General features: G+C 41.3%; 1 long non-coding RNA gene across 1 annotated transcript in view; it reads left to right on the top strand.

The window, feature by feature from the left end:
* LOC147058604 (uncharacterized) overlaps positions 1-20691 on the top strand; it is a 113392-nt gene that overhangs the window by 8158 nt on the left and 84543 nt on the right. The window contains exon 2 of the long non-coding RNA XR_015065907.1: positions 278-428. This is a non-coding gene — a long non-coding RNA (uncharacterized LOC147058604). The remainder of the gene's footprint in view (positions 1-277; positions 429-20691) is intronic.

Here is a 20691-nt window from a genome sequence, read left to right as displayed (position 1 = left end):
AGAAAGGGGTCCGAAAAGTTGCTAAGTCAGCAACACATCCGGTCCTGGCTGTTTTCCAGGTCTCCCTCTGATTCAAATGATCACCTGATCAGCAAGCTCTGTGGAATCTCGATAACCACCCTGATCATTTGAATCATGTTTGTGAAGAAGGGAAACTTCTAAAACAGGCGGGAGAAGCGGATCTCTAGGACCGTACTTGCCTTCCCCTGAACCTATACCGATTGAGACGAAAATAAATAAATAAATAAATAAATAAACGTTTTCGTTGCTTCAGCAGGACCCACGGACAAGCTGATGGATCGCCATAAGTGCTGAGTCATCAAGGAAACCAGGATGTGAAAAATGTACAAGGCTGACAAATCACTCATCAGATTTTGTAAGTCGACGCATTTGGAGCTGCGGAGCCACACAAGGAACAGCCAACAACGGTACGTGCACTTCAGAAAAAGGTTACATAAGGCCCACCTCATTCAAACCCTGACGGGAACATGGCTACAACCATGGGGAAACATCTCTACATAAATCAGCATCTTCCATTATTTTTACTGGAAGCGCAACTACCGCCATCTATTCGCATTACCATTGAATCCAGTAATCGTAAATTGCTTCTCATGTTATTCGAAACTACACGTCGACGGCTCGATGTAAACTGTTAGTTGGAATGAATGTGTAGGAATCTTTATATTCTCGCGGTTCACTGCGAAACCAGGACCGACCTCCTCAATACATGATGATAAGAAAACAAAGAAATGTTATGTTACGTAAGCTGACAGACGAGACTCTCCACGCGGTGTCCGCTTTTAGTTTTCACGCTATTTTTGCGAGTTTAATAGAAGCTAAGACGAGAGGGTGAGGAGAATCCGCAAATAATCCGTATCTTTGTTTCAACTCAAAGCGGGTGGAAAAAGCCTTTTTCGACATTTGTGTGCACATTTAACGGGACAAAATGTACTGGATGGTTTTGATCTATAGCGGATGTCTCGAACTTGGAGCTCCACCCAAAGGGTCTTTCATAGCTCCACTGCACCGGAGCCAAATCTCAAGGCCGTGAGCACATTCACAGCTGGCTATCGGGTGATTCAGGTTCCAGGTTTGTGCTGGCTTGTAAAGTTGCTGCTTAACAACAAGCAGCTCTCTCGACCTTCGGAGCACCGGGGAACAGGGACAACGGCGGTCCCGCGGGAGCCGCTTACGTCAAGTTTCAACGGTGATGCTGGAAGCGACGCGAGTCCGAGCTACGAAGCGCTTGCCAGATTTATAACAGCATGTGTTTGTTATTATTTTCATCTGCTTTTCTGAAGATGAATAGAGGATAGTGCATTGTTTGCTGCTAACAAGGCAGAGAGAAAGGGCCGAAGGGCGTGCGTGGAATAAGAAAGCAAATGTGCTGACTGGGTTAAAAAAAAAAAAAAAAGTCGAGCGAGCCAGCGTTGGCTTCGCACAGCTGGTCTGTGTTTTCCTACGTGTTGGAAGAACTGGGAGAGGCAGAATGTATGGATGTGGAAGGATGACTCATTGCATGTTGGTGGTCTCATTGAAGTTCCTCGGGTCATTCTGAAGATTGGGTACGGTGGATGGATTGAACAGTAGCACAAAAGCATCCATTTAAGCATCCATTTTCTATACCACTTAGTATCCCAATTAGCGGTGCGGGTGAGCTGGAGTCTATCCCAGCTGACACTCGGTACTGGTTTTCATGGCCTACTTACTACACTGGAAGAAAATGCTTTCCATTTACAACATTTTAATACGTTTTAAGTCGTCTATGGATCAAGACTCCTTTATTTATTGTCTACTTCAAAGAATATCTGAATCCAGATGATTTTATTTCATGGATTCACTCAACAAAGTGTAGTAGATAGTGAAAATTGTTTGACCTAAAAAGAAAAGGATCGTCATATTGGCCACTATGTGTTGTACATGACACTTGAAAAGTGTTACGTCATGAGAAAATAGGGCGAGTATTTCTATAAGCGCATGTCAGAAGCGGACATAGCTGGCCGCTCTGGTCTCCCTGCCGGCTCGTTGACTCGTCTCTAGATTGCCGAGTTCTCACCCGTGGGTGTGTCAGCAACAGCTGCAGAAAAATGGGAGAGCGTTTCTGAAAATATTACACCTGTGAATTCAGCTCACGATATGGCCTCACGTCGTCAATGGCGTTTTATTCAACGTCGGATGGATGCCTGCTGTTTGGAAAGTGGAATAACTGTCAGCTGTCTTCTTGTGGAGTCAATGAAATATAAGAAGAGTCCTGGAATTCAGGATACACGAAGCCATAAGAATTTCCCTGCGATATGACTCACATCAGTCCTAAATCTTGCTGACAACATCAGCTCATAATTTGGAGGATTAATAGTCGACATTTACCTCAAATCCATCGTAAAACATGCGCTAGACCGATTTAAAGAATGGAACGCTAACACAGATTTAAAAAAACGCCGACTATTAAAGCGTGACTCAAAAAGTAAATCTGAGTCATGCCAAATTGACTACAGAAGAGGTATCGTTTCAAAAAACATATTGAGGTACTTTGTATTACTGGAAGTTGATTCATTGGACCCGTAATGGAGTCCGGGGTGCCATAAGAATGAGTCATACGTGGAGATTCCCATGGAACATATACAGATCGTTACTCTAGTACGCCGTATACAGACTTTTTTTTTTTTTCCACGCGTATGATACATATGGGCGTTTCGGATACGCCCATGTGTAGCACTTTCCACAGTGGTGATAGTGGTTTGGCAAGCACTGAGGAAATTAGGCAAATGTTGTCGCTTTGGTAGTCGTAGTAACAATAATTGACAACAATAACCACTCACTGTTTTCAATTGACTATGATAGAAATGTTTGTGTTTAATGATGACCATAATGACAGAGCATTTGAGTGAAATCTGTCAAATGATTTGCTAGAATAATGGAAAACGCGAATGGATGTGTTTTCAACCAGCAGGCAAAAGGAGAACCAAAAACATTCCAAATCAAAAAGCTTTCATTGACCACAGTGACTTTATGGTTGCATTGTGTAATGAGTGCGAATTTTTTATTTTTTTACCAGAAACTGTTCTGCGTAGTTTTTTTGGTGCGCCCTTGAGCACTTCTAGCCTTGTTCTCGCCGCTATCTCAAAGAAAAGCGTTTTCTTTCTGTTTCTGCCAAGTACTGTCTACTACCTTGAAAAAGCGATATCTAATGTATTCAATCTAAATCCCGTTGAATGTTTTTTTCTCTTTTACTGCTGCAAAGTCATTATCACCCAGTTTATGACGTACATAAATATTCTTGGTTGGTTGGAGTTGCCGAAAGAGTATCAAAGAAGGCTCCAGCGTTAAATGTCACCGAAGATCTCTGTGATGCGGTTTTGGGCGGATTTCACACCGATTTAATGGAAAAAAAAACTCGGGATCCTTAACAATGCCACCATTTGAGGGCATGTGCTTTTTATTTAAGTGTGTGTTCAAAGTCAAAATTCAGAGTTTGGACCAAAGAAGCAGCCAAGAACACGGGTGGGGTGGCTCATTTGAAATTGCAAACAACAAAATGTCAAAGAGCTTGACGAAATGTTTACAGTTTATTAGAAACAAACCAAAGAGAATCATGACGGCCGATGAATGAAGCGTTGTTGCGTGGGGGGGGGGGGGTCACCGAGAAGCGCGTCCAACTCCAAACAAAGTGGGCTCTCAACATGCATTTGCTGATTGCAAGCAGACGCCGGCCCAACTTGAACTACGGCATAATCAAGAGCGAGCGTCACATGCTTTTACTTTTCAATTAGGACATTTCATGCAATGATTCATCGCAAAACATTACTTTGAAAAGACAACACAAACAAAGGCAACTTGTTCGTAATCAGCCGAATGAAAGCCAGTAGCGAGGTCGAAATATCAATATGGTATTTTATAAGAGTCTAAATTCACGATAGAATTCACACTTACCCAGCAGGGCTTATGGAGGGAAATGAATCCATCATGTAATTGATCAACGAGATAATGTAGACAGTAGTTCTCTTTTTTTGTGTTATTATTCCAGAGTATGTTTCCAAAATACATGCTGTGTGCCTAAGTATACAATCTAATCATACTGCCTAGCGCTGTTTATTGTCTTGTGTGAGCTGCTTTTCTCATATTGTTAAACAAAGAAATCAAAATCACGCAAATCTCTTCATCACAGCAAATTTCCATCAAATAAGCGAGATCTTTAAATCAATAGCTTTTAGGCACGCTAATTTAAAATTGAGCAATTTTCTAAAACAGTCCTTCTATTGTGAGCGTCATTAAATTTTGCGAGTGGACTCGGTTTTGCGGTTGGCCAGCGTACAAGACAAATAGTCGTAAATATTCCTTTTCAGCATTTCTCCAAATAACAACAACAACAAAGGTCATAGGTGGGCGGGGCCCAGACTGGTATGCGCTGACCGGTCACGTATACCCGGAATGAGCCCGGACACAATGTTGACTTTAACCCTAAAGCAGGCTGCCATGCAAACAACTGCGCACCCCCCAACTTCTCCGTTGACTGGCACGCCGAGTCTCCTCTCACAGAGGATCCTTTGTGTGATCGGCGGCGGTGTGAAAGCGAGAGAAAATGAGAGTGGAATGGATTAGTTCGAACCTTTTCTTCTTTTCAATCATGCTGCGAGAGCCGCGTTTGGCAGGAAATAATCAAATGAAGTAAGGCTTGTAAATGGCTTGAATGCCTATTCATTGGGGCGGGCGGGCCGGCGGGCCGGCGGGCGGGCCGGCGGGCGGGCGGGGTGATGCAGCTGACATTGAATCAGGGGCAAAATGAGATATATCGGAGGGATAGGATGTTCTGTTTCACTTGTCACTCATCACCACACTTAAAAGTGTGATGATGAGTGAAAATATACATCATCAAATGATATAATAGTATACATACATTGGTATTATATAAATCTATCATTTACAATGTGTTTATTTATAATGATATAAATATATAATATGAGTATCCTATTAAGGTATATATGATATAGATATTATCGATTCTATATCATATAAACAATAACGGGCGAGAGTATACATTTCAAAGCCGAATTCAACAATATGGTTATTTTTGTGACACTTGGTTGCAAATAATCTTTTTCATATTTCGACACTTAAGATGACGGCATTATCGTCCGCAGCCGCAGCACACCCCCAATTACTGCACTTTACAACCACAATAATAAATAACGGTGTCGAAAGAATGACTCAATGACAGCTTTAATAATCTCCTTCGAATAACAACATGACGGTCAAATGTCAATGAGACCCCCAATGTTAAATAATACAAAAACTACACGTTTTCAATATTGTATTGAACCGTGGGAGTCACAAGGCCCACCCAGTCACCCCCGATGTCCACTTCCCAGACAAGATGAATCTCACTCTAGGTTGTTTTCATCTTATACAAACAAATGCAAATAGAGGTTCCTCAGGGGGGTAGCATTTAAAGACCACCCTAAAGAGCATTCTAACGCACAAGCAGGAAGTTCACCCGCAGATCTCAAACAAGGTGACGGCGTTGTGGTACAACACACAGCTGTTGCTGTTTTTCAGGCCTAAGGAAGCACATGTCGGAATTCTCAAAGCACCGGATAAAACAGTCTACTGTATTTTCACTAGCCACTCGCATATAGGCACTTAACTTTCCCGAAGTTATGATCCTAAAGTTCAGCAGTCAAATCCAAGCCAGTTCATTTCAATGCTGCAATTAAACACATGCATTCTGGGAGCTCTGTTGTTATACAAGTCCATTGTGTAACGTTATCCCCGCTAATGCTATCCTTTCCCGTCCAAACTCCTCAACCCGTCCTCTCTCCTGCTCATCGTAAAAGTCTCGTCCGTTGCCAGTCGCATAAATAACCAGGAACTGTGAAGGAGAAAATACAACAACTCGTTTGGATCAGGCTGTCTACTTTAAAAGGAATTATGTGAAAAAGGGGAATCATACTATTCTCAGGAAGTCTGATCTCAGATTCAGGAGGAGCCGCGTGGCGTTCCTTCTGGCCGTAGAAACAATGGAACAGCTCTTTGGCTCAATTAGTAGAGGCCAGAAGTGAAAACAAACATCAGCATTTAGAAGTTGTGCTTAATATGCCAACAGAAGTGAAGTCAGCCCCAAGTATGAATGCTTTTAAATCCAATTTGAAAAATATGCCTTTTTTTTTTTTGGGGCACCATACCTATGATTGACTTCAAGTATTTCGATAAGGCGTATTTTCGAAATTCTGAAAATCTGGCCAATCAGTCAACGTGCTTTGTGGACTTGGAAAATACCCGAGTCCTTTTTATGGAGATACTAGAACCAAAATACCGGCTCTTCTGTCCCTGAACCATCAGTGTCCATGTTTCGTCCTTAGTGCCAGATTGGCAATTTAAACGAGCATCTACCACGAGCCCGTTTGGTTTTTCCCTGGGGTTTGCGACAAAATCATGACAATCGTTTCCACATGAGGGATCTGAGAACATGACTGGTAAAGCGCGGCAAGTAGCAAAAGGACGCTGGGTAGACCGAATGACATCGAAGCTTGCGGACAGCATCACACGTGCATGTGCGAGCGTCACGCTTTGACGCAAATGCACACAAATACGCATATTGGGCCGAGGTGCGGTTTACTCTCACAGCGTTCCCATGAACAATCTTTCATCGGCTTTGTGCATGAAAGCACATGCTTGCAGCAAAGCAAACTGTCCGTTGAGGCGACTATAGGATGAAATTACCTCACGCTGATATCTCCGTTGGGCTATGTTTGAAGAAACAATATGAATATTCCCCTCCCCTGGAGTCGATTCGTCACTCAGAGTGGATGGGGGTGACAACCCAAAACTAAAAACTTTCTAAGTGGGCCTTTTCCATCCAATTCTGTCAGTAGTATTCCGATACGTACGTGCGTGGTGAGTAATAAGGCACGATAACCACAAATCAAAGAAAGTTGGTAGTTAAAAGAGCTCATTGCAGAGTCCCCACTGTGTTGTTCAAGTTAAACAGGGCCAGTGTGTTAAATCAATTGGTTGAAGCGGGCAAATATAAGCCCCGGGGGTAAAAATCCGGGGTTTCACACTAATCTCGTTTTTTTTTCCCCGACCTTCCTCTACTGTCGCTGTAACGAGCTCTGATGTCTTTATGCAGACGCGGCATGCATACTGAGTTTGAGTTGCATACTAGTTGAAGCTAATGCCTTCACTGTAGGTCATTTGCAGCACACTGACCCATTGTTGCATCAACATTTGGTACCACTTATTTCTGAGGGGTCCCATATGTTTCCTCAACCACTTTAGGACACGTGGGACTTGTATTCATCTGTTTTGTGGGGACATTTATCTGATTTATGTGTGTATAAAAAGTAGTTTTAACAGATTGGCAGGGATAGAAAAACATAGCGCTTTATTCTTGAGCTTGAAAGATTAACAGTCAGACAGAGTGATTTTTTTTAATGGAGATCAGTTGATTGACACGGGTGAAGAATTTCCTCCCCAAAAAGTACCCATCAAATAGGAACGACCGTTATTTTCGGACTATAAGCCGCTACCTTTTGCCTCAAGCTTCTTATAGTCCGGTACGTCTTATCTATGGATTTTCCTTGATTTTTATAATATTGTAAAAGGATTTGTTTTGTTAATACAGGTAATAGAAATCATTTAAAACACCTGCGGTTTATAGTCTGGCCTTTTTTTGGGTCACTCGAGGCAATGTCCCCAAACGTCATGTCCTTGTTATTGTCAAATGTCAAACGGCTCCGACCCGAATCACATGAATACAGAATAAGGTATGTAAGAATAAGATGAAGAATAAGATTATCATATCATATAACATCATATTATATTAATTATTACTATATTATATTACATAAGATATAATAGACGAGATTTAGCATTATGAGACCTGTCTTTACAAAGCTAATAATGCTTTTATTGTACAGTATATTATTTGTGGTGATTAGCGTAGTTCCTCCATTTTCCTTTTGTTCTTGTCACTCTGGTTGACGATAAGCCAAATGCGGAAAACTGTAATCAGACTTGCAATTTGGGCATCAGGGTTTATTCCATGCAACGGATGATTGTTTCAGAGGTGTGATAAAAGTGCATCTAGTGCATCACATAAAAATCAAATCCATCTCCGCAGTGAAACTCAGATGGAAGGGAATCGACCTATTTGGGCATGCGGAGCGGCGCTGTTGAGAAATGCACTCTTATTTATCTCATGACAGCCAACACGTGTGGTGCTGTGGGCTACGGTGAAGAATTCAAAAACATTGCTCATGTTAATGCTTGGTGGGCCATCTCCAGAATTGGAAGACAACTTCTGCCCTTTTCCTTGAAAACATAATTATGAAAATAAATGGTCTCTTTAAAAAAAAAAAAAAAGTGTCTACATTGTCGTCCAATTCTGGAATGACTTAATGCGCATTATCTGCGTTGTGAAGGTTGTTATGAACATTTACGAGAAGATTTATAAGGAGCCCCGGTGACCTGACGCATTCAGTGCCATGTTTCTTCACGGCTGCTCTAAATGAAGGCAAAAACAAATGATTCACCAAGAAAGGACATCCATCAAGGCCAACAAGTGAAAAATGTGCATTTCACAGACCATCCAAACATTACATAAGTGATTCCCGCAAAATTCTATCACTCTTTAACAAGAGTCAGAGCACAGAATTCTGCCGAGGTCAAACAGTTAAGAAAAATGAAAACAGATTGTGGTACAACATGGCAATAGAATGAACTCTTCCTTGCCACATGCCTCACTCGCCTACACAGTTAGCAAACTGCGGATAATGATGAATTCTTGATCAAATAACTTTCAAGCTGTTCAATGCCATTCTCAGAGGAAGTAGGTGTTAAACTCAACCATGTAACGTTATGTCATTTATTTAGCTTATTGCTAACAACGCAATGCAAAATGCCATTGAGGAGCTAAAGAATAACATCTGTTTTTTTTAAACAATGGCTTTTTTTAAAATCAGAAATATAACAAGCTTTTGATGAGAAATATATCTGTTGACGTACTTTGTACGGCATTCAAACAATCCATTTGATATACTGAGAATTTACTCACACAACAGTCACATTACAGCAGCGAGGGAGAAGCAGTTTAATTGCCTTGCAACATTAACAAGGTGTTATGTGATTTCAAGCCAAGCACCGTTGACCTCCTCTGGCTAATAACGACTTGTTTTTGTGGATTCTTGAAAATATAAAGCGATTCTTCGATACACCCGTTTTCACACGCCATAATGTGCTTTGGTTGACTGCAGATAAAACAACAGGAATGCAAATAACTAGTGACGTTAAAGGTTTTCGCCACGTTAGGATTTCAGCTTTTATCTTATTGTGGAAGCATGTGGATGTTTTGTTATGATACAAAATGGAGCCACACTCCAAATGAACCTTTCCCAAGTGGGATAGAGGATGGATGGATGGATGGATGGATGGATGGATGGACGGATGAATGGACTTCAAGACTGCCATAGAGTCTTTGAAATAAAGTGTGTGTGTGTATGTTCCTTTTCACCATCACTTTCGTCAGTCAATCAGTAAAAATTGGTCCTTGCCCTTTTCAGTGCTCATACTACAGCTCCAACAAGAAGAAACAAACAACAAACAAAAAAGGCAGAACAAATGAGAATCAGCTTCCAAAGTGTGCGTTCGACATGTTACCTAGCAAATGTTAGCCCGAGGAAGCGACTTAGTCTGGTTAATTGGATGCAAACTTCAAAACAAATGCAGAGTTCAAAAAGAGACCCTTCACTGCTTTCCCCTTGGGTTTATAATGACACAGTGATTGGACTCCCCACCGAAAAGCGCTCTCTCCTCATTCAATTTCGATTTCGCTCTTCCTTTTCAGTCATTAAAATGAATGGAATGAAATGCGTCCCCTTAACGACAAAAAAGCATCAATCATTCTTTCTTCCTCTTGAAATTGCACATATATAAAGTCAAGGCTTGAAAGTCAAAGCAAGTGCTTCGTAAAACACTCCAAAAGGTTACAAGGTTGTTTCTCAACATGACAATGAAAAAACATGCTTGAATAGGAACGCTTCATAGTACACCATAGAAACCTTTTTTTGAAAGGAAAGCATGTGCTGTAGACTTCTGACAAATGAGGGACATTGAGCGGAATCCAGGTGACATTTTGTGGCTTGCTGCCTGTTTTCTGTACTCCCTGAGGAGTAATTTCACACTCTTGAGAGGCTCCTTCCTGCACACATTTTCCAAAAAGCAACCAGGACTGTGCTGGAAAGGATGAGCGCATTTGATTTCCCATGTGTGTGCCTGGTGATAGGTATGCTTTGTGAAAGTTTTGCGCACTGTCGAACTCTCTGGGTTTTTGTGAAAACGTCTTTCACAAAGGTGACTTTGAGAACATCTGGCGCCTTTGATAAAAAAAAAAAAATAACCATCACCTATTGTTTGTTTGTGTTTCTCCCACGTCTCCCTCCAGATGGGACGAAGATGGAATACGCACCAGGTGCAACCAAAGGCTCGAACATTAAGGTGACAAGGAGGCTACCTGTTTTTGCAAGGGTATATTTAGAGCAGTGGTTGTCAAAACACCAAGTACCACCTAAAAAAAATCACTTAGCTCTCCGAGCATCGCTATCATTAAAACGAAAGGGAGCTTTGCTGAAACAATGGCGGAATAGCCACCCCTTGAAAATAACCATCCGTCGTTTGCCATATGACAAGCAAACAAAATCGGAGCGAAGAAGCGTCAACATCGGCAACAATGAAGTGGTCTTTTAGAGTTGGATGGATATCATTCAACTTAAAAGATGAAGAAGTAACACGTCATGAGCAACATTTCTGCTTGAAATGCAAATTGATCACCTGATTTGGAATTTGAAGTGGATTTGCAAAACTTAAACGACAAGCTGCTAAAACATAGTGACACGACATATGAACCCAGCAACTGTGGCTAATGTCATCTGGTTTTTGGTGCTAACGCTAGCTTCGTCTTGCTAGCACTGCTATTTGGTCGATTCTGGATATGCGTTTGTTGCGACATACCACAACGGGGAGTTGGCTCACTCTGTTGTCTAATCTACACTTTTGTTTCCCTTTACGGACAAATAGATTGAAACGCACTCGTTGTTTTCCCACTCCTCATATAGGACTCGAAGCAATAACAATCTATTTCTTTTATCGGAGACGGCAATAGTCCGTGCTGCGGAGATCTATAGACGTTTTTTGTTTAAGACAACCATGTGGACAAGAGATGAAAGTCAAAAGGAACAAAAAACACATTTTATGTGCTTACTCTGTGCTTGTCAAATATACATACTGTACCGCAGGGCTTGGAACTTCAAAGCTATTTCAATATGTAAACTATTTCTGCTGACCATAGCAGAACTGTATTGTAAAAATTCTAAAAAAAAATACAACCTCAAAGCCTCAGTGGATCTATGAGGTCTGAGTCGAGACGCCGCCGAGAATGAGCTGGACTTGGAATCTTTTTTTTTTTTTTTATAAGCTCCTCTCCACTTGCACTAAAGTTTTCACTCCAACACCCATGACAATTTACTTCTGTAAGTGAGAGCGAGCACAAACGCCAGCTGTAGGACGTGAGGAGACTTCACTGAATGAGCCCATTATGCCGGTTCGGGGTCAGAAGTCCAGCAGAAATGTTTCAGATTTGCATCCTGTATTAAAGCAACAAGTAGAATTGACGACTCAATGCAAAATCAGTATTTGTATTTATATCTGTAACAGTAATTGAATAATTATCATCACGTGCAGTGTTTGACACCTCGCTCGGGAACTGCCCGCCATTGCCCGGAAGTGTTTTTTAGTGTGAAAGGGCAAAGGTGCTCCGTATTATTTTGGGAAGGCAAGCAGGCAGGATACTTGGTTCAATATTGACGCTCTCTGTGTAATTATGTACATTCTTCCTGCTGGGAAACCTGACAATGCATAGGCAACAAATAAGCCCTTTGTTGCTTTGTTGAAAAAACCTCGATGAAAAGGCCTACCTTAGCGTGATACCTTTTTACTTTGCTGCTATTATAGTTCCTAATGTTGTAAACACCATTTATAGTGGTCCAACTATGCAAAACACCATAATATAGAATGAAGGTGTCTAATAATTTCTTCTTAGCATCTGGCTGTTGACTACAGTACGATATATGGTAAACCTCCCGTCTCTAAGACGGTTTCCATAAGACTCAGATGCATTTGCAATTCCAATGCCAACCACTAGATGGCGGTATATTATTGCAGCAACGGCTGTAGGTTAATTTTTTTTAATCTTACATATATCTTAGACGCATCATTGCTGATGTATATCATACGACGATAAATCAACTTAGAAAATTTGCTCAACCAACGAGCGGGCAGCAGTACTTTATCTTTATTTGTAAACAAGTGCCTGTGAAGTAGTTGCGTTTTATGAGCTGAGTACATACTGTGCAATGTGGGACAATATTTGTTTGTAGCGTTTCACATGCCACATACAAAGAGATAAAGACTACCTCTCGGCAATAAAGCCGAGATGCGAGGAAAGTGTTAGCAGAAGCCAATCCCTGAGTACTAGCTAAATTCCAGTCTTGCTTGTGCATGCGGATGATACGCAGACACATTTTCCACCCTCGTCACTCACTAGCCAGCATCTGTTTGCGCCTTTCAACAGACCAGTGACAGTAAAAGGAAATCACAGACATCCTGTCGCTCAAACAGTTGTGTCACTGCCCCCTCCCAGCAACAAATAATGGTCAAATATTCCGACACAATTACATTTACAAGTCATTTTCATTACAAACACATGCATGTGGTCTTTTGTGCGTGAATTGTTTGACATTTCATTTGCATCCTCCAATTATGTAACAAAGTCTCTTTTTAGCGGCGGCTCGAGACTTCCCTGCTCGGTACGAGCTTTATTGAGCTGTGATTGGCCTGAGCATATCATCAATCACTGCCGCCTCCCCAGGTGCCCCCCCCCCCCCCCTCCCACCCACCCCTCCATATTAGTCTCCGAAGAGCCAATGGCCTGAATGGATATTGCCGAGGGATAGCCTTCATCTCCCCGGGGGCCGGAAACTGGAGCGGGGACCACCTCACAGTCTGGCACGGAGATGAAGGGAACACGACGGTTAAACAAACACACCATTTAGGCCTTTATGTGCTATGATGCATCAAGGCCACGTTGTTATCCATCCATGAATTGCTGCATTTCTAGGGAGGGGGATTGTCGGGCAGTGATAGAACATATACATTCAGCCCCATTAGCCAACATGCGACGAAGAGATGCTACCCGTGGTGGTGTACGCGCCCTTTTGTCTTTGCTATGAAGTAGATAAGAGCAAACTAGAATGGAGTGACCCAAGCTGAGTTCAAGTGCATCTATTAAGGGAAGCAAAACATACATATATATTCTCTGCTGCTGATACTGTCAGTGGTGGGGAAGAACAAAAGTAGGAAAAAAAAAAAGTACAAATACTCTGTGCTGTACTTGATAGATGTGGAGGTACTTCACATGACCTTTTTTTTTTTTTCATTTCAGCTTTTAATCCATTTATTGTATCTGGACTTTTGTATCTTTTTGCAAATAGTGTGAATGATGACACTTCAGATGCTGTATTTATTTATTTATTTTGTTTACTTTTCATTCATCACCGAAGTACTTTTTTTTTTCTTCCCTCTACTGAGCATGACTTTTGCCATCTCTGTATTGTGGAATTGCGTAATTATAGAGAGGCACTAGTCTGATGAAGCAAACAACCGATATTATTGAGTGATATCACATTAAATAACACTATTGTGATGTCTTGAAAGGGTTCTAACACATCAGCAGCATGCTGCAGTTTGCAAAGAAAGGTTCAGTAAATGAAGTTAAGTGCAGTGTGAGGTATTGACCGCTAGATAGCACCATTTGACACTTGACTCCCCACTTAAACGTGTTCAGGTTTGGCAGGCAGGGTGTAGTGTAGTCAGACCCATCTATAAAAGAGTCATTCCAAAACAGGAAAACAAAAAATACCACATGAATGTTGTACCTTGAAAGTTGTTCTTGTCATTTTGTAAAATGTACAAGCAATTATTTTGTCCGCATACCAATTTTACATGGGCAATACAGTACATGAATGCTTTTCTTTTGACGTGTGCTTGGCCGCATTGAGAGAAGCCAGATGAGCTGGCACGGGTGTCTAGTTAGGAAGCCTCCTGGACGCCTCCCTGCTGATGTGTTCCGGGAGAGGTCCCACTGGGAGGAGGCTAGACTGGAAATGCCTCGGGATCTCTCCGCAAGTGCTTATGGATGAATGGACGGATGGGCGAATGGATGGATGGATAGATGAACGGATGGATGGATGGTTGGATGGGTGGACTGATAGATGGACAGACAGGAACCGGAGTGACGTATCGTAATTTCTTGGCTAAAAGCCGCACCCGAATATAAGCAGCAGCAGCTAAAATTCGGGAAAAACGTTTTGTTCATTTATAAGCCGCACTGGATAAGCCGCCGGTGTGTTAATGTTGAATTTCCATATATAAAAGAATATGCACAAATCAGACAATATCATAAAAAATCCATCGATAGGCCGCACTGGAGTATAAACCGCAGGGTTCAAAGCTTGCGCAAAAGTAGCGCTTTATAGTCCGGGAAATACGATCATTTTGATGGTGAAGTCAATGCATTGCGGCCACATAGTGTATTTGAACAACCTTCCAAACACGTGTGTTCTCTTCTCTGTTGGAGTGTGTTAAAAAAAAAAAAAAAAAAGTTCATTTTCCCGCCTAACCCCTTCAACTCTCTGTTTGCCGAGGAAGGAATGAAGTGGTATTGAAGAACGAGCGCCTTGTCGTACCCCAGCCTGCATTATTGAACATTCTGCAGCATATCCAGGAGCAAAGACGCCAGGTCAATGTGAGAGAATCCGATCAGGTGTAGTGGACATGTTCTATCTAAATCAAGGTCAAACCTGTCCTTAGACAAGCACAGAAGCTCGCGGGGAACCAAGCATTTGGGAATACTCTTTGGGTAGAGCCAGCTTAATATTATTGACAGGAGAATAATTGCACTGCAAATTGCTCTGATTCAAACTCGGCGTAAAGTGTTATACAGTTAACAGGAAAGTCAAGTGAGGTTACAATTCACTGACATGTCCGAGCATCTCTCTGTGGAGAACCCAAAAAGGCATTTACTAAACATCAGGAAGCATAAAACTGTTAGAGTTGACATTCAGGCACCTTGTCCAACCTCTGATCAATAAAACCACCTGATTAAAATCACTCAAAGGCCCAATTCAATAAAGCCATAAGGAATCAAAACGATAATGCAGCTTCAAATGCAAAAAAAGATGACATCACTGAAGCAGAATGATATCATAGGGAGGGGTCGCTGCAGCAGCTTGACAGCGTGAAGGGTGATTTAGCTATTTCTGGCCATACGAAGAGAAGAACCATGCAGCTTGTTTCACATGACCCGAGGTGTCCTGCTGCTTAATCGCTTGGAGGCATGCATGTCAAGTAGGCCATGGGGAACTACAAAAAAAAAAAAAAAAACAATTCCCGATTAAAAAATTCTTGATTTCTTTCTTTGTGGATTGGTGAAATGTGACAAAATAGACAACCACCCAACAAACTGCTGCGTTGTTTCCATTTTTTTTTTTGCAGATAAGCAGCCTCACTCTTGATGTCTCATAGTACAAACTGTATCATCATTATCTTGCTCTCAGGTTGTCTTGGAAACTTTAGCTGCAGAAAAAAGAAAAAAAATCTACAATGCCTTGTGTGGGAATAAAAGGAAATACATCTGGCTGAACAAGAAAGTATTTACCTTTGAGTCATTATCAAATTATTGTCACAGTTGACTGCACTGGAAGATGAGTGATTTAATGGGATGCGTTTGGGCGACACTGAGCCGGAAAGTGGTGGTGATGAGTGTGTGTGTGGGGGGGGGAAACGCCACAGGGACCTGACACGAGCAACGTCTTTATGACATATGGACCTGTAGGAGTTCAAAATATTTCTCACTTCTTTCACACCTATCTATCTATCTATCTATCTATCTATCTATCTATCTATCTATCTATCTATCTATCTATCTATCTATCTATCTATCTATCTATCTATCTATCTATCTATCTATCTATCTATCTATCTATCTATCTATCTATCTATCTATCTATCTATCTATCTATCTATCTATCTATCTATCTATCTATCTATCTATCTATCTACCTACCTACCTACCTACCTACCTACCTACCTACCTACCTACCTACCTACCTACCTACCTACCTACCTACCTACCTACCTACCTACCTACCTACCTACCTACCTACCTACCTACCTACCTACCTACCTACCTACCTACCTACCTACCTACCTACCTACCTACCTACCTACCTACCTACCTACCTACCTACCTACCTACCTACCTACCTACCTACCTACCTACCTACCTACCTACCTACCTACCTACCTACCTACCTACCTACCTACCTACCTACCTACCTACCTACCTACCTACCTACCTACCTACCTACCTACCTACCTACCTACCTACCTACCTACCTACCTACCTACCTACCTACCTACCTACCTACCTACCTACCTACCTACCTATCTATCATGTGTGAAGACTGAGCACCAAGTCTGTTAAAAAACTCAAATAAACAGAGGTAAAATAAACCCAGCATCACTCCAAAGTATCATATGCATGTAAAATAAGTGGATTGAAAATTTCACTGGGCCAGATGCTGAGCTTTGCAATAAGATTCTTTCTTCAGAGGCTCATTTGTTGACAAACACAATTCACGCCCGGAGGCTGTGAGATTTGACCAATTATCCATGTGCGCCATTGAGCATCCCCGCTCGAGCTGCATCTAATAACGCATGTGTTTGGCTCCACGGCACCCACTGGAAAGGCCATTCAGACCGTTCAGCCAGCGCAGAAGCTGGCGGGGAACCTATCATTTAAATCAGTGTGTGCCTAATAAAGCAGCAATTGCAAAAGGCATTAAAGCATATGATGGTTTTTCTTGGTGCCGTTTGAACAGTTGGATAGTCCGTGTTTGTTTCCATATCAACGCAAAAGGAAGATAACTAAATGTGTTTACGTTCCGTTAGTTCAGAGATTGTCAAACATGCTAAAAGCTATCACGTATTCCCGATGTAGACTATGTTTGGAATTAGATGAGTCGTCACGCAATTGTGTCAAAATGTGAGGTCTTAAATTGTTTGACTATCCAGTTTGGATGAGAAGTCCTCTGAAGGTCAGAAGACTCTCTGGCGCAGAGTTGGCTGCTCAGACAGAGCAGAGCGCCAGTGACAGCCATGCATTATGTAGAAGACGGGAAGGGACCACTGAATGTAACATTAAGACATTTACACGCCAGAAAAGAGAGGCTTGCTTGACTTTGAAAATATTACACTGACATGGACATGGAAAGAGAGGTGTGAACCCCAAGCTTGCGTGGGAAGTGAGTGGGCGGGGCTTGCGGATGACAGTCAGAACCTGATCGTTTGCATGCTTGCCCAAAGATGGATGGGCGGGGATGACCCCTAACCTCTCCACCTTTTGCATGCTTGGAAAATGAAGAATATTCCATATTCTTCTTGAGTTGTCTTTGCAGTGTTTTGCAGGAAGATAAAGGTGTCATTTCCTTTGCAAAGACAAAAAAAAAAGTATCAACAGAAGCCAGGAATACCCTGTGGAAAATGGCCATTATTAAATTTTCTCTGAAAAGACCACGATGTGTCAAACACGGTGGAAGCAGGGCACAACTACCAATGGAACAGGCTTGCTTGTGTTTATTGATGATGTGACGGTTGATAAAAGTAGCACAAATGTATTGTGAGCTGTATAGGAATGTAAAAAAAAAAAAGAAAAGATAACCGATAGGATGGAACTTTTTGTGCAGATAGAAAACGACCTGAAGCTTCTTTATATTATGAAAGCAAGAGAGGAACTTTGGAGGGCTAATGAAAAGGAATATTTTAATGGCTAAGTCAGTGGCCTGCTCTGACCTCAATAGCGCAGCAGATTTCTAACTTTTTACAAGTGCCACTTTAAAAATATACTTAGCTCTCCAAGTACCATTATGACTAACATTATAATACAGTAATGTAATAGGCCAAAGTGTTCATTAAAAATAACAAAGCTTTTATTCCTTATTATTTCCCCCGAGATAAAACTCAATTGTACATGAAATGTATATATATATATATATATATATATATATATATATATATATATATATATATATATATATATATATATATATATTTATATATTTATATATATATATATATATATATATAATATGTGATATGTCTTGTCACCGTGGGATAGTTGGAAACGCAATTTCGATCTCTTTGTGTGTCTTGTTATTTTATCTTTAAACAGCGTCCTTGAGTGCCATGAAAGGCGCCTTACAAATAAAATGTATTATTATTATTGTTATTGACACGTGAAGAAGTTGACAATAAATCAGACTTTGACTTTGAAAAGTTAAAAAAAAAGTAGTTGTGGGATCAAAGTTTAAAAATGCCAACTGGCAAGCTTTATTCTATTTATTTAGATAAATAATCATCTCATCATATTCTTACAGACTGTTGGATTACTACTTTTGAAATCAGAAGTCTTGGATAATAGCTTGTTCCGTAATTGAAAGTGTAAAAATATTTGATTACAAATTACAAACGGGTAGTGATGCATTTAAAGACATTCAGAAATGTCAGCACTCGCTATGGCCCCTCCAACAATAACAAGAATGTAAGCCAGTTCATTACAGCAAAATAAATTAAACTCATACCACAAGGCGCTACTGTAAGTCCAGAGTGGAAACTTACCACCCACCCACCATAAGCTGCAACCCCCTCAGCCTTTGCTGCACTATAATGGCTCCTTTGCAATTAAAAAAAAAAAAAACCCAACTCAGACGGCAAGGGTTATATAATGTATTGGCAAGCGGTTGACGAAGATCCCCCATCCCTCCGAGAACTCTTCCCTCGCAGGGTCACATCTGTCCTCCATTGTGTGTGGGAGAGACGCCTGGAGTCAAGCGCATTCATCATCTTCAAAGTTGTTGATGATATGTTTTATTAACTGTGAAAGATTAATGCTTCAGATTAGGTCACTGCAGGAAGTGGCATCTCGTTCACTCTTCACGGTTGGTTTTACTGGAATAATAGTGATATATTTTAATTTGCTGTAAAAACCCAGATATTAGATCAGCCAAATGTCGTTTGGGCTTATTACTCCCGGCGGTAGGAGTAGCGCCATAGCTTTCTGCATTTTTTTTTGGGTTGTTTTCTTTTAAAAAGAGTGATGGAAATTTCGAGAAATAATTAAAACATTACATTTGACCAAGGGAATCTAAAATATTTCGGAAGCCGGCGGCTAGGGTAAGACTGTAAAGAGACGGCTTAAGAGTCATAAAAAAATGGAGAATATTACGCACAAATATACGACACGCAAGGCGATGTACTCCGCAAGCTTCAAAAGGTTCTGACACGGGGAAGCGTGCCTCTCGATTAGTCTTTCAACAGCCTGCGAGTTCTTAATCTTTATCTCTGGCGTCAGTTGAGGTGAATTGGAGGCCTTCACCCCCCCCCGCCACTCGTCTTCTCCGCATAACTCGGCCATTTCTCCTCATTACCGCTTCAAAAGACGACGTGGCTCGGCATGATAATGCGGCGGAGCGCTTTTGGCTTGTTAACGCTATTCGCTTGGTTTTGCGCTCTATGACTGATGTGCGTTCTCCATTTGGCCGCCCACGCTGATTTTGCACCTCCTGTTAAATTTGTAAGACGGCATATTGAGAATGGATGTTTTATCGCATTTGCGTGGGAAACTGAATGGATATACAATTTGCATATACATGCCGTAGACTCCCCGAATCCCACAGTGCACCATTTTCAAGTTTTACAATCGATTTTTATTTGTCGTTTCATTGGATTTCTATTTTTTTTTTTCCCCCTTCCAGCCAACTGGGACGCCACATGTTGAAAGTTGCCTCCAGCTTTTTAGTAAATTGTGATTTGAATGGCAACAGAGCAGCCCAGGCCCAAAACAAGATGTAAAGAAATGTATGGAGGAATAAATGCGGGCAAAATGGAAAGACAGCACACACAAAAAAAGAAGTGCACCTTCTCTGTTTTGTTTCATATCCTTTTCAATTCAAATAAGCCATCTTAAAGAAAGGTTCTTATTTCACCAATTTATGTGAGCACATGGCGTTTTGACAATTAGCTCACGGCAGCAATTCATCTTGGTAACACCGAGATCGGTTTGCGGAGCTGCCACGCACGCCTCATAGAAATATCTCATTAAAAATAAGATTAAGTTCCATGACAACCAGTTTTCATGCTTCATAATAGTTCCTTTCACATCACAAACATGTTTGTGTATGTGAACGACGGGAAACGCGTATTACACGCGTGTCCGGTCAGCGGATCGGGACCGCACGCTCGTCACAACCTAAATGGGGGGTTTTGATTTTTTTAATTACCATCATTTAAAATGATGTTCTGCCGCAAATATTCATCAAGTTGGGACTTTGGAGAATGAATGCATAAAATCTAGATGAGGAGGGAATAAATGATTGGATGTATCGCACGCAGCAGCGGGGCAGCAAAAAAGGTTTTCAGTTTGAGCCCTCCAGCATCAAACATAAAACAGTGAGCCATCCATGTGGCTTCATACTGTTTGTATCCACTCAAAGCTTCTTGTATTGAGTGAAATACAAATAACTC

This window comes from Syngnathus leptorhynchus, chromosome 4, assembly GCF_054491065.1.
Source record: "Syngnathus leptorhynchus isolate UIUO chromosome 4, UIUO_Slep, whole genome shotgun sequence".
Taxonomy (NCBI): Eukaryota; Metazoa; Chordata; class Actinopteri; order Syngnathiformes; family Syngnathidae; genus Syngnathus; species Syngnathus leptorhynchus.
This window is presented reverse-complemented; position numbering and strand designations above follow the sequence as displayed.